Raw genomic sequence first — 14703 nt, 5'->3', positions numbered from 1 at the left:
ATACCAGCGTTGCTTACGATAGCGGTAAGCTGGCAAAACGTGCTCGTGCACGATTTCGCCATTGGAAACAATGGGGGTGAGCTGGCTGAAAAAAAACCTAACACCTGCAAAAAAGCAGCGTTCAGCTCCTAACGCAGCCCCATTGTTTCCTATGGGGAAATTAATTTTATGTCTGCATCTAACACCCTAACATGAACACTGAGTCTAAACACCTCTAATCTTACACTTATTAACCCCTAATCTGCCGCCCCCGCTATCGCTGACACCTACATTATATTATTAACCCCTAATCTGCCGTTCCGGACACTGCCCCCACCTACATTATACTTATGAACCCTTAATCTACTGCCCCCAACATCGCTGACACCTACATTATATTTATTAACCCCTAATCTGCCCCCCCCAATGTCACCGCAACTATATTAAATTTATTAACCCCTAATCTGCCGCCGCCAACATCACCGCCACTATTATAAATTTATTAACCCCTAAACCTAAGTCTAACCCTAACCCTAACACCCCCTAACAAATGTAAATACATCTAAATAAATTTACTACAATTAAATAAATTATTCCTATTTAAAACTAAATACTTACCTATAAAATAAACCCTAAGCTAGCTACAATATAATTAATAGTTACATTGTATCTAGCTTAGGGTTTAAATTTATTTTACAGGCAACTTTGTATTTATTTTAACTAGGTACAATAGTTATTAAATAGTTATTAACTATTTAATAGCTACCTAGTTAAAATAAGTACAAAAGTACCTGTAAAATAAACCCTAACCTAAGTTACAATTACACCTAACACTACACTATAATTAAACTAATTACCTAAACTAACTACAATTAATTACAATTAAATTAAATAAACTAAATTACAAAAAAAAAATAAAGAATTACAAGAATTTTAAACTAATTACACCTAATCTAATCCCCCTAATAAAATAAAAAAGCCCCCCAAAATAATAAAAATCCCTACCCTATACTAAATTACAAATAGCCCTTAAAAGGGCCTTTTGCGGGGCATTGCCCCAAAGTAATCAGCTCTTTCACCTGTAAAAAAAATACAATACCGCCCCCAACATTAAAACCCACCACCCACACACCCAATCCCCCCTTAAAAAAACCTAACACTACCCCCTTGAAGATCACCCTATCTTGAGCCGTCTTCACCCAGCCGGGCACAAGTGGTCCTCCAGAGGGTCCAAAGTCTTCATCTTATCCGGCCAGAAGAGAACCTCCAGACCAGCAAAAGGCTTCATCCAGGCGGCATCTTCTATCTTCATCCTTCCGGAGCGGAGCGGGTCCATCTTCAAGACATCCGATGCGGAGCATCCTCTTCATCCGACGGCCGACGACTGACTGGTCCTTTAAGTGATGTCATCCAAGATGGCGTCCCTTGAATTCCGATTGGCTGATAGAATCCTATCAGCCAATCGGAATTAAGGTAGGAAAAATCCTATTGGCTGATGCAATCAGCCAATAGGATTGAGATTCAATCCGATTGGCTGATCCAATCAGCCGATAGGATTGAGCTTGCATTCTATTGGCTGTTCCAATCAGCCAATAGAATGCGAGGTCAATCCTATTGGCTGATTGCATCAGCCAATAGGATTTTTCCTACCTTAATTCCGATTGGCGATAGGATTCTATCAGCCAATCGGAATTCAAGGGAATCCATCTTGGATGACGTCACTTAAAGGACCAGTCATTCAGACGTCGGCCGTCGGATGAAGAGGATGCTCCGCGTCGGATGTCTTGAAGATGGACCCGCTCCGCTCCGGAAGGATGAAGATACAAGATGCCGCCTGGATGAAGCCTTCTGCTGGTCTGGAGGTCCTCTTCTGGCCGGATAGGATGAAGACTTCGGACCCTCTGGAGGACCACTTGTGCCCGGCTGGGGGAAGACGGCTCAAGGTAGGGTGATCTTCAAGGGGGTAGTGTTAGGTTTTTTTAAGGGGGGATTGGGTTGGTTTTAGAGTAGGTTTGGGTGTGTGGGTGGTGGGTTTTAATGTTGGGGGGGTATTGTATTTTTTTTACAGGTGAAAGAGCTGATTACTTTGGGGCAATGCCCCGCAAAAGGCCCTTTTAAGGGCTATTTGTAATTTAGTATAGGGTAGGGATTTTTATTATTTTGGGGGGCTTTTTTATTTTATTAGGGGGATTAGATTAGGTGTGATTAGTTTAAAATTCTTGTAATTCTTTTTTTTTCCCTGTAATTTAGTTGTTTTTTTTCGTAATTTAGTTTATTTAATTTAATTGTAATTAATTGTAGGTAGTTTAGGTAATTAGTTTAATTATAGTGTAGTGTTAGGTGTAATTGTAACTTAGGTTAGGGTTTATTTTACAGGTACTTTTGTACTTATTTTAGCTAGGTAGTTATTAAATAGTTAATAACTATTGAATAACTATTGTACCTAGTTAAAATAAATACAAAGTTGCCTGTAAAATAAATATAAATCCTAAAATAGCTACAATGTAACTATTAGTTATATTGTAGCTAGCTTAGGGTTTATTTTATAGGTAAGTATTTAGTTTTAAATAGGAATAATTTATTTAATTATGGTAAATTTATTTAGTTTAATTTAAATTATATTTAAGTTAGGGGGGTTAGACTTAGGTTTAGGGGTTAATAAATTTAATATAGTAGCGGCGACATTGGGGTCGGAAGATTAGGGGTTAATAAATGTAGGTAGCTGTCGGCGATGTTAGGGATGGCAGATTAGGGGTTAATAAACATTAACTAGTGTTTGTGAGGCAGGAGTGCGGCGGTTTAGGGGTTAATACATTTATTAAAGTGGCGGCGATGTCCGGTCGGCAGATTAGGGGTTAAACATTTTATTTAAGTATTTCCGATGTTGGGGGGGGGCTCGGTTTAGGGGTTAATAGGTAGTTTATGGGTGTTAGTGTACTTTTAGCACTTTAGTTAAGAGCTTTATGTTCCGGCGTTAGCCCATAAAACTCTTAACTACTGACTTTTAAATACGGTAGGAGTCTTGCTAGGAGAGGGTCTATCGCTCACTTTTTTAGGCGATCGTAATACCGGCGTTAGGCAAATCCCATTAAAAAGATAGGATACGCAATTGATGTAAGGGGATTTGCTGTAAGCTAAAATCGCGGAAAAAAGTGAGCGGTAGACCCTTTCCTGCCTGACTCGTAATACCAGCGGGGTTAAAAAGCAGCGTTGGGACCCCTCGTAATCTAGCCTATAAGTAGTAGAGACATCTTAAATTAAGTTGTATGTTTTTAAGGAACACAAAGTTTTTGAGACTAGAGGAAAGTCTGACTGTGCGAGGCAAGGAGTTCCATATGATGGTGTAGTTCTAGACAAGGCTTGCAGACGAGAGTGTGAGAAAATAATGAGAGATGAGGAGAGAAGTAGGTTTTGTGCAGAGGTATAGGAGCAGGACGGTTGGGGAGTATTTACAGACAAGGGCAGAGATATAGGAGGGTGTAGTGTTGGTGAGGGCATTGTATGTTAGGGTCAAAAATTTGAATTTTATTCTTGAGGGTAATGGAAGCCAGTGGAGGTGTTGGCAAAGAGGTGCAGCAAATGTGGAGTGATGTTAAGTAAATGAGCCTGGCAGAGTGGATAAGAATCTTGTGTCTTGAGTGAGGAAGTGAGACATTTTAGAGATTTTTTTTAGGTGGAAGCAGCAGGAGTTAGCTAAGGACTAAATGTGGGCAGCAAAAGAAAGAAGTGTGACCCCAAGGCAGCAATTGTCCACAGTAAGTGAGATTTGGGGAATGGGGAGATTGGAAGAAATAAAAGGAGTTCATTTATAGAGGTTCAGCTTTAAGTAGTAAGAAGTCATCCAGGATGAGATTTGGGTGTCATCGGCATGAAGATTATGCTGAAACCCACAGGACTAGATTCATGATCCTAGCGATGATGTGTAGACTGAGAAAAGAAGGGGACATAGCACTGAGCCTTGAGGTACCTCAATAGAGAGGGGGAGGAGGAGGAGCCAGAGAAGGATACACTGAAGGTAAGGTTAGAAAGGTAGGAAGAAAGCCACAGTAGAGCTGTGTCACAAATACCCAAGGAATGAAGGGTCTGAAGCAGCAATGGATAGTCAACAGTGTCAAAGGCTGCAGAGAGGTCTGATACAAATAAAGCAAAAAATATTCATAGGACTACTAAAATGGTAGATGACTTAAAACTCCCAGTGAAATACTTCATGATTCTTAATATGTATACCTCTGAGAAAAGAAGGGAAAATATAAATGTATATTAAAAGAACATATATTTGGTAATTTACTTACGTTTGCTAATGTTGTTCAGGCATGGCAAAAATATTGTGCCCTTAGAGGCCAAGATTTTCAATTATCAAAATATTTACCTATTATAGGAACCCCAGATTTTATATCAGGGTCAAATAACGCTGTATTTAGAACCTGTAGACAAAAAGGGATAACGTATTTTTCACAGATAATGCAACTGGATAGGGGGATAATACAAACATATGAGGAAGTAGCAAGGAACTTCCATCTGCCGGCAAATAATTTTTTTGCATATTTGCAAGTTAAAAGTTTTCTTTCAGAATTGTTACAGAAGCATAGAATGGTTTGGGACCCAGGAATCGAGTCAGGATTAAAACTATATAAGGCGGGGAAACATGCATTATCTTATTGGTATCAGGATATACAGGCAGTGTCTGGGGAAAACCATTTGAATAAGATGAAAGAGACACTTTTAAGATAGTTTGGGACAATACAAAGGGAGGAAATTGCAAAGAGTTTCGAGAGGGCCAGGGAAGCAACACTACTAGTGAGCTGGAGAGAATCCCAGTTCAAACTGATGAATAACTACTATCTTACACCTTATAGAATAGGGAAATGGGGGCAGGGAGGGCAAAACGAGAATTGTTCAAAATGTAATCAAGTGATGGCAGACTTGAAACATTGCCTTTGGGAGGGCCCGAAAATCAGACAATTTTGGGGCAAAGTACAATACTGGTTAAACAGATTTTTACAGGAGACAGTTGAAATTCTTCCATGTAATGTATTTTTTCTGAAAAAAGACCCCAGACAAATAGGTGATAGACTTCTTATAAACATGGCCATTTTGGCCGCACGTAACCTAATATTTCAGAAGTGGAGATCCCCTGATCCCCCTAGGCTAGTAGAATTTATAAGTAATATGAAAATACAAATGACAATAGAAAGACAAGGCTTAGTGTGAGCGTTGGAAAAAGTGGAAGAATATAATATTGTCATGGCCTTCCGAAACTCAGACTCAGTTCATTGCCCCATTTAAGGAGTACGCTCTTTTTAAGCATGCTGATTGTGGAGGAGGTACTGCCTCACCGTTGGTTATAAAAGTTCAAGGAGGGAGGCAACGGCCTGCCGCAGTCGGTATATTCCCCCCCCCCTTTTTTTTTTTCCCTCTCAGAATCAGTCGGTTTAGCATTCTTTAGTAGGTTTTTAGTGCCCCCTTTGAAGAGCACTGTGTACAGATAAGGAGACTTTTCTTTTTTTTAGGTTTGTTAAATAGGTGAATAGGTGGAAAAATAGAATCCATTATTCATGACAATTTGAGTTGGAAATTGTTTTTTTCTTTGTATATTTATATAGGCTACAAACCATGTGCAAAGGTATTTCAAATATTTATTTCTGAGAATGTATCTGGAAACTGTATATGGTATAGTAATTTTTTGCCTTTCTTTTTATTTCTGCTTGTAAAATGGCATAATTTCTGTTTGTTGGATTCTTAATAAAGTGATTTGAAAAAAAAAAAAGAACATATATTTGTGTTCATGCTTCAGAAAGCCCATACAAGTTTAAACAACTTTATAATTTACTTGTATTATCACATTTACGTAATTCTCCTGGTATCCTTTTTTGAAGGGGCTAGCTGAATACATCAGGTGAGCCAATGGTAAGAGGCATATATATGCAGCCACCAATCAGCAGCAAGCTCCTAGTAAAGGCTTGCTGCTACTGAGCCTACCTAGTTATGCTTTTCAACAAGAAATGTCAAGAGTATTAAGCAAATTAGATAACTGAAGTTGTTTAATAGTGTATATTACATGAGCATGAAGCAATGTTAGAAGGGGACCATTTTACGTTGGAGGGTAGAAGGTGTGGTACAATTTGTAAAAACATTAATTTATCAAAAGGGTGGAATAGATGTCCAACTGAGGTAGTAAGGACGAAAACTGGGCTAGTTTACAAGTGGCACGCTAACGTTATTGAAATATCACGCCGGTGCTAACTTGTGTGCAAATTACAAATTGGAAGTAAACGCAACCGCTTGTCATGTTAACAGGATTGGAGCTAGATTAAAAGCAAAATGGAAGTGTTAGTTACAGCATTTGGCCAAATAGTGATAGGCCCAGGACCACATCAAGGGGCTCCATGTACTAAGCAGTCAATTCATCCGTCATTGTAGACGCGGATAAACTCGCCGTTACTCGCTGCGGGCGAAATGGTGTCCGCTGTCGCTATGTACTAATATTCCCCCAATAAATAGACAAGTCTAGCCCGCCGCGAGCAGTTGCGGATTGTTGATAAATTTGACGCCTCGCTCGCCGCGACTAAGCTGATGTACTTAACTTTCAGTTGAATTGTCTGGCCAATTATTAACACGTGACATGCAAGGTGTCACGAACATCATAGTAGTCGCGGGAATAGAATTTTGCTCCTATAAAAGTTCAACTTATCTAAACAACTTTATTATTGTTCAAAATTTTTTGAAGAGTGATAACAGAGCGTTATTTTTGTAATATTTATTTACAATTTGGATATGGCTTCATCTGGATCTGATAATATATAAATATTAATATAAAAATAATTATAAAGATTGACAACTATACAATACAAATTTAAATAGATTACTCTTTAATTACAGTCGACAAATTGGGCGCAATTTATGTACATGGAAATGAGAGACAAATTAGACGCCAGTTATGCTGTAAGTACAATGCTGATATTACTGCCTTTTATATATGTCTAGACTGGCGTCTAGATTGACTTTCCTATTGTTTTGTACCTTGCCCGCCACCTAAAAGGTGGCGAGGCAAAAATAACGAGGTGGGAGCGGAAATTGTAGCGAGCGGACAAATAGATTTTTTAGTACATTCGTTTTTGGCGAGTTGGTGGTCAAATGTGTCTAATTACAGTGAAAAATGGAGCGGTAGCGAGGTTTGGCGGATAAGTACGCTCGCAATTTTAAAGATGCGAGTTTTAACATAATTGACGGCATTGTACATATCAGTTTGCGAATTTTGACGCGAGATTTGTTGCGGGTAGCTCGCTGACTGCTTAGTACATGGAGCCCTTGGTCTCTTCTTCCCTGGGTCCCTGTAAATGGTTAGGGCTAAATAAAAAGTTGCACCAAACACAACATAAATACATTAAAATAAAGTGTTACACTCACATATAAATCTATATATATATAAATATGTGTATACATGTGTATTTATGTCCCTATGTGTATATATGTATGTATATACATAAGTATATTTATATGGGAGTCCTTTACACTCAAATACATGAAAAATATATTTTTTCAAGTTTAATATTTAATGTGTTTTACTGTGTATGTACTGTAAATATTTTACATTCTAATGTTCTTCACATAAGGGAAATGTTATATTTATTTTAAATATATATTCCCTTATGAACTGTATCTGTATATATATATATATATATATATATATATATATATATATATATATATATAAAAAAAACACAATGGACCCAGCAATCACTCTTCATCTGTGTATTTCTGTGTATTTATTAGTGAAGTTTCGGGAAACAACCTTCCCCTTCCTCAGAACTGTTGTGAAGAAAATTAGAATCTAAAATATTCATAACTACCTTTTCGGCTAGCTATGTATGACCAAAGCAGTGTTAGGTTAGCTCGCAAGAGTTGTTATGTTTTTCTCCAGTTTGCACACTCCATTGCAGTCTATGGGCTGAAGACGTTAACGTGGCCCCTATATCAGAAGTCTTCAGGTTAGCGTGCCTTGGCTTTTACTCGCGCGCAAACATTTTATTTTCAACTTGTAATACGCGCACTAACATGCACGCAATAAAAATGTACTTCTGGTGGTGTTTGCACGCGAGTGAAGGTAATAAATAGTGCAAAACTTGTTACCTGGCACACTATAAGGTTATACACGAATGTATGGAATATGCTAAATCCTAAAATAACAGTTACACTTCAGAAGCAGACATGAGCAGACACAATGAAGCAGATAATGTTGATTCCTATTTCCTATCAAGATCTATGTCTCTACAATAACATTGAAGACCATCAATAAACCTTAAAACTTTAAAAATAACTGTGCACATTTATTACCATATTTGCAATATTTGCGCTCAACTTAATAAGACCAGCACACGCAAATGTGCGCTGGTATTACAAGTTAGGTGGACGAGAGTGTGTTTCCATAAGCTGCAAGACACGGCATGAGAACAAATATATATATAAGCATATACATATATATTTACAGGGAACACGCATTTCCCATAGACCACCCCACAGCCACCAACTTTAGCCCTCAAAAACTGCCTAGTGCAGTTATTTATTTTTAAAAAGGATGCTACAATTTTTTATTTTAAAAAAGGCACTACACATTTGTTTTGGGGAACAATTGGGGGACATTTAAAATTTAACCAAAGGTCTGACCTCTGCTTAATTTTTTGAGCTCACGGTAGCAATAACCAGCCACTTGTAATGGCCGGTTATTTATCCTGCGCCGTAAACGGGCAAATTTGGGTATTTATGGGTGCACAATAAATTAGCGCTCCACTTGTAATCTAACCCATTGTAAATGATTGATTTTATCTTATTAGGAATATATGTGCAAGATGTTACTCTATCTTCTTAAGGTAGTATCAGTAAGGCTTATGGTGGAAATATTTTTTAAAAGATCAATGGACCACTAAATACAGTAGAATTGCATAACTAACAAGTGCATAATAAAAAGACAATGCAATAACATTTACTCTGAATTTCACAAAAAAATCTGCCAAATTTACTTTTTCTCCCATTTGCCAGTCCCATCTGATAGACATTAGCCAATTACACTCTAGTATACGCATATCCTGTGAGTTTGTGCACATGCTCAATAGGAGCTGGTGCCTCAAAAACTGTGCATATAAAAAGACTGTGCAAAATTTGATGATGGAAGTAAATTTTAAGAATTGGGTGCATTTCTATTTTAAATAGAAGAATATTGCTAATGGAAGGATATTGCAGTAATGTTTTTATTTAAAATTTAAATACACCTAGTTAAATGTATTACTGGTTTTCAGTGGCATACGCACATATGCTATGAGGGCTTGTGCACTAGTATTCAAGTTCAGAGAGCTGGCGGTGATGTATATTGTGTCTATGAAGATGTCATTTGTGCCATATAAGCCACTATAAACTCTCTGAGAAGCTGTAGTGTTTAAATACTGGCGCTCTGACCCTCACAACATATGTGTGTATGTAACTGAATAACGTTTACTGGAAGTATATTGCAAAAATGTATCTATTTAAAATGGAAATATGCCCGTACACATTTCAATTTTGACCTTTCTACGCCTTTAACCATGGTATAATCTAGCGGTTACAATATAACTGGAGGGGTCACATGGTAAATAAGCTATAAGTAAAGTAGAAGTAATAAGGAAAGAAAATGTTGGAAGCAGGTGAAAATTATCTGATTATAGAGAGCACTTCTAGCATTTGTTTAATTAGCTACAGACAGGGCCGCCATCAGGGGGTGACAGGGGTGACTCCTGTCAGGGGCCCAATGGGCTAGGGGGGCCCCATGAGGCAAGAACTAAAAATTGGGCAGCCACCAGTGGGTACTACAGCAGAGTGCTAATTGAGCATGGGAAATGTTATTACAAGGAGTAAAGTATTAGCATTTGAGAGGATTTCTGAGTGTGCACTAAACCACTATCCACAGTGTGAGACAGACTTGGCACTTTGTAGAGTGTGTGCCTGAGTCAGACGGCTGATCACTTTCATTTGCAGAGGAGGTAGGAATTACTTAGCAAATGTTTTTTATTTCTTTGTGCAATTTAGGATTGTAACTTCAGTGTGGTAGTAGTTGTATGATGGGGCCAGGGGTCCATAAAAACACATTTTTTTAGCAGAAGTGTATTTATGATTATTTGACAATGCTGTAGAAATTCTATGTTTAAAACCATGCATAAATGTTTCCTCCTCAATACACAAATGATATATATTACATTCCAGTTTACTGCCCCTTTATGCAAGGACTTTCCAGATACAAGGAGGCATTTTTTCTAAGATTTTTACATCTGCATAACATGTTATACTCTCAGACTAAGATTGCTCAGTGTTGGAAATGAGATAGGTTAACTTAAAACTGTTCAGTTTACTCTACAGCTGACTTCATTTTGAAATGCATACCAACAAGCTTAAATCCTGCATTTAACCAGATCTAATGGTATGAGTACCACAGCTTATGGTTCCACCAAGACCATATAGAGTACAGGATTTTCAAAATCCACAAGTACAGCTGACAGATGGGAACATTTGTACACTATATTTTAAGTGGTGCTCTTGGTTGGGGAAAATATCAAACAAACATATGTCAACCTTTTAAAAGTACTTTTCTTCATCTAGCCATATACCCAGATCATTAATGTACAATTTTGAATTCACAGAATTATTTTTGTTTGCACATTTACAAATATGATTCTTTAAAAAGTGATCTCTTAATTTCTGCATTTTTTTTTATCATGCATGTCACACACTGTTGATTTAGGGGATGCAAGGTGCATAAATGTTTCCTCCTGTGAGTGTTTCTGTGGGTGTCTGTGTTTATGTCTTTGTGCTTTGGTTTGTGTCTCTATGAGTGTGTATCTATTTTTTTTCTGTTGGTATCTCTGTGAGGGTGGGTGTGTATGTCTTTGTGCATTTTCTGTGGATGTCTGTGAGGGTGTGTGCATATGTCTTTGAGCTTTTTCTATTGATGTCTCTGTGAGGGTGGGCGTGTGTTTGTCTTTGTGTATTTTCTCTGGATGCCTCTGTGAGGGTGGGTGTGTATGTATGTCTGTGTTTTCTGTGGATGTCTCTCTGAGGGTAAGTATTTTCTGTGGGTGTCTCTGTGAGGGTGTGTGTATGTCTTTGTGTGTTTTCTGTGGATGTCTCAGTGAGGCTGTGTATGTATGTCTTTCTGTGTTTTCTGTGGGTGTCTCTGTGTGTGTGTGTGTGTATGTCTTTCTGTGTTTTCTGAGGCTGTCTCTGTTGGTGTTTCCTTGGGTGTATGTGCAAGTTTGAGTTTGTGTGTGTGTGTGTCCATTGTCTGTTCCTTTTTAGGACATTATGACCTTACTACTGATAATTCACATCTTTCTACAGACTTTGAGACTAATGAGACCTTTCCGGAAGTCACCAATCTACCATTTAACCTTTAAATTATTGTTTAGGCAGTTCTGGGCCCTTCTTTTCAGCCACTGCATGCTGTTGTCATCATTTAGTTGTCATCTTCCTTTACAAAAAGATAATCAGAACTCCATATTTTGTTTTCTATATCTCCTTTTTTTACAAAACTGTAGTTTACCTCATTACTTGTAAGGTCAATGTAAACAAGTGCTAAGTGTCTGCTTGGCTGTCTGTGTTTGAGTTTCTTTGCGTGTTTGCTAGAGTGTCTATATGTGAATCATTATGTGTGAGTGTGTGTGTGTGTGTGTTTCAAGGTATGTTACTACCTTTACAACATTTCCAAGTTTAAATAGACACAGAATAAAGTGCATATACGTTTTAGTCAATTGGTCAAAAATTGCACATGTCAAAGGAGGGGGGGGGGGGCCTGATCAATGTTAAGTCAGGGGCCCCAAAATTTCTAGTGGCGGCCCTGGCTACAGATCAGGGATTGGAAACTAGAGGCTCTCTGCACTAGTTTTTGTTGCCACAGGGAGAAATAAAATGATTCAGATAGAGCATGAAATTTTAAGCAACTTTCTAATTTACTCCTATTATCAAATTTTCTTCATTCTCTTGGTATCTTTATTTGAAATGCAAGAATGTAAGTTTAGATGCCGGCCCATTTTTGGTGAACAACCTGCGTTGTTCTTGCTGATTGGTGGATAAATTCATCCACCAATAAAAAAGTGCTGTCCAGAGTTCTGAACAAAAAAAGCTTAGATGCTTTCTTTTTCAAATACAGATAGCAATAGAACGAAGAAAAAATGATAATAGGAGTAAATTAGAAAGTTGCTTAAAATTGCATGCTCTATCTGAATCGCAAAAGAAAAAAATTGGGTTCAGTGTCCCTTTAAGAATGTGTGCCACTGTTTATGTGGCCCCATGAAAAGTAGAACTAAAAATTTGTGCTTTGGTGAGTGAACAGACAAAAAGGTCAGAACTCAAAAGAGCCCTCTGGAGGGGAGAACAGCAGATGTAGTGTTGCCTGCAACCTTACCTAAAAATTGCTATATTGCACTACAAAATTCCTTCAGTCTCTCTTCACTTTCCTTCTGGTAGTTTCACTCTCTTCTACATGCACAATAGAGTTAAAAACGTTTGCTCTGAGACTATGCAAGATTTAATATAGCATGTTGGCCCTTTTGAAGTCAAACAGAGCAGATATGGTAATTAAATGACATGGTTATCCATCACTGGTCAAAAAACAGTGATTGTCGATTCCGTCATTCCCTAGAGGACAACATTTTATAACAGAACTATGTGAGCAAAGCAAGTGTGACTGGGAATTTCAATACCGTTGAGGCAGTAAAACTGCAATAGGAAATTATTGGTAAGACACAGGTTAGACCTCTGAATGCAGAAGGGTTTGATTTATTAAAGACAGTTTTCATCTGTTGGCACATTCAGTAAAGATGGGCAGACATTTTAGAGTAGCTGATAGTGTATTTTTGCTTACACTAGGGTTAGCTAATCAGTAGAACTGAATAATTTCTGTAATGGTATGGCTAAGCACTTATTCACATATCTTGATATTAGTTAAATAGCAATTAGAGAAGTTCTAAACTGAGTGTGTACATAAGTAATATGGTATAAGACAGTTTTCTAACTAATGTAGAATTAAATACCACAGGGATCCTTTTAAATACATTAAATCAGTTTGTGCTAAGTTAGAAGACTTGTGGTTTTATTGTTACTGCATGCAAATGGTTCAGTCAGTACGTACAGCATGAAGAATGACCTCACATTCCTAAACCTACATTGTGCGCTCAGACGGATACAGACTCGTATAAAGCAATATAACCTAACTGCAAAGTATAATAAAACAGCTGGATACTTAACAAGGAGTGCAGGTTCAAAGTCATACACTTGACTTTAAGCTTAACCAAGGCATACACACACTATGCATTACCAATATTTTTATAGAATATATTAGCTCTGCAAGCTGTATTGCTAGAATATACAAACAATACACACTGAACACACAATCCTGAAGGATTCTACACTAACCCTGCAATCTGCAGTACCGAGATTTACACAAACCCTACATTGTGCGGACACCCCTATGGTTCAATATCAGTCCTGCAAGTTGCTCTAGAAAGATATAAGTATAAAATGGACAGTTATTCCTGCAGGGCTCAACATTAACCTTGAACGCTGCACTACAACAAGCTTTTTAAACCATATTCTAAGATGATATTCCCATAGGATTCAACTATAGAATGCAACATTGGTCAAAATAAGAGGGAAAAAGGAAAAACAACAACAAAAAAACACGTAACAGACAGAGCAAAATGATTTGAGGCCTCTGCTCTTGAAGACAATCTCAATCAACATGTTGCTTGGTAAAGACCAAAGGTTGTTGCTTATTGGATGGTAAATAATATACAGGCTATGCAACTGATCTTAGATACAACACCAGTCCTTCAAGCTTATTTACAATGATGGTATCCAGGCAGGGCTCCATTTGTAGCCCTCAAGTTTTAAAACGGGATGCAATGTACTCTTGAACCTTACATTGAGCACACAGTAACAGTGTAGTATTTATTAGAGAGAATGCATTTTGTTTTTAGCCATCACCTGTATGATGTGGTACAAGAAACCCTGCATGAGTCGTATGCTGATTTTGAGCTGCCTGTAACCGACCACTGGGATATGTAATCCATAAAGCAGGCATTACAATAGAATACTACATTAGCCCTTCAAATTATGCCCCCTATGTATACAAAACCATATACTGCAGTTATTGCAACAGAATTATCACATCTCCTTTGTGCTGCTTTACACAGCACTATAGATGTATCTATAGGATTTTATCTCAACTCTGAAAACTGAAATACTATGTCATCTGAAATGGATAGATAGATAGATAGACAAACAGAAAGAGATCATTGAACAACTACATTAAAAAAATGAAACATATATTGGGATGTATTTAAAAATCAAATTACAATAAGCTTCCATAAAATAACCATTCTCTGAGTACTAGCAAAATTATGTGGATCAAATAAACCACAATATAGCTTGGCATTTATACATATTTTAAACATATTAAATAACTATATTACTATAAAATGATTCATGCTAAAACTAAATATTATGCAGATATTTCCAAAGGGTCCTTATCCAACCTATACATTGTATAACCTGTAAATTGCTTGCCATCCAATATGATGCAATGTACAAAGTAATAAAACTGCAGGCTTTCTACAAAACCACACACCTACACTGTATACTAGGTGTATACTATCTTACTAAAACATTATATACTGCTAAATTGTCCATACATGCTATCGTTTC

The 14703-nt window shown here is 37.4% G+C and overlaps 1 protein-coding gene across 1 annotated transcript in view; it reads right to left on the bottom strand.

Annotated features, from left to right (window-relative positions):
• The window catches only part of CHRNB2 (cholinergic receptor nicotinic beta 2 subunit), a 199878-nt gene that overhangs the window by 184537 nt on the left and 638 nt on the right, over positions 1-14703 (bottom strand). The gene's annotated exons all lie outside the window — the stretch shown is intronic.

This window comes from Bombina bombina, chromosome 1 (genome assembly GCF_027579735.1).
Source record: "Bombina bombina isolate aBomBom1 chromosome 1, aBomBom1.pri, whole genome shotgun sequence".
Classification (NCBI taxonomy): Eukaryota; Metazoa; Chordata; class Amphibia; order Anura; family Bombinatoridae; genus Bombina; species Bombina bombina.
This window is presented reverse-complemented; position numbering and strand designations above follow the sequence as displayed.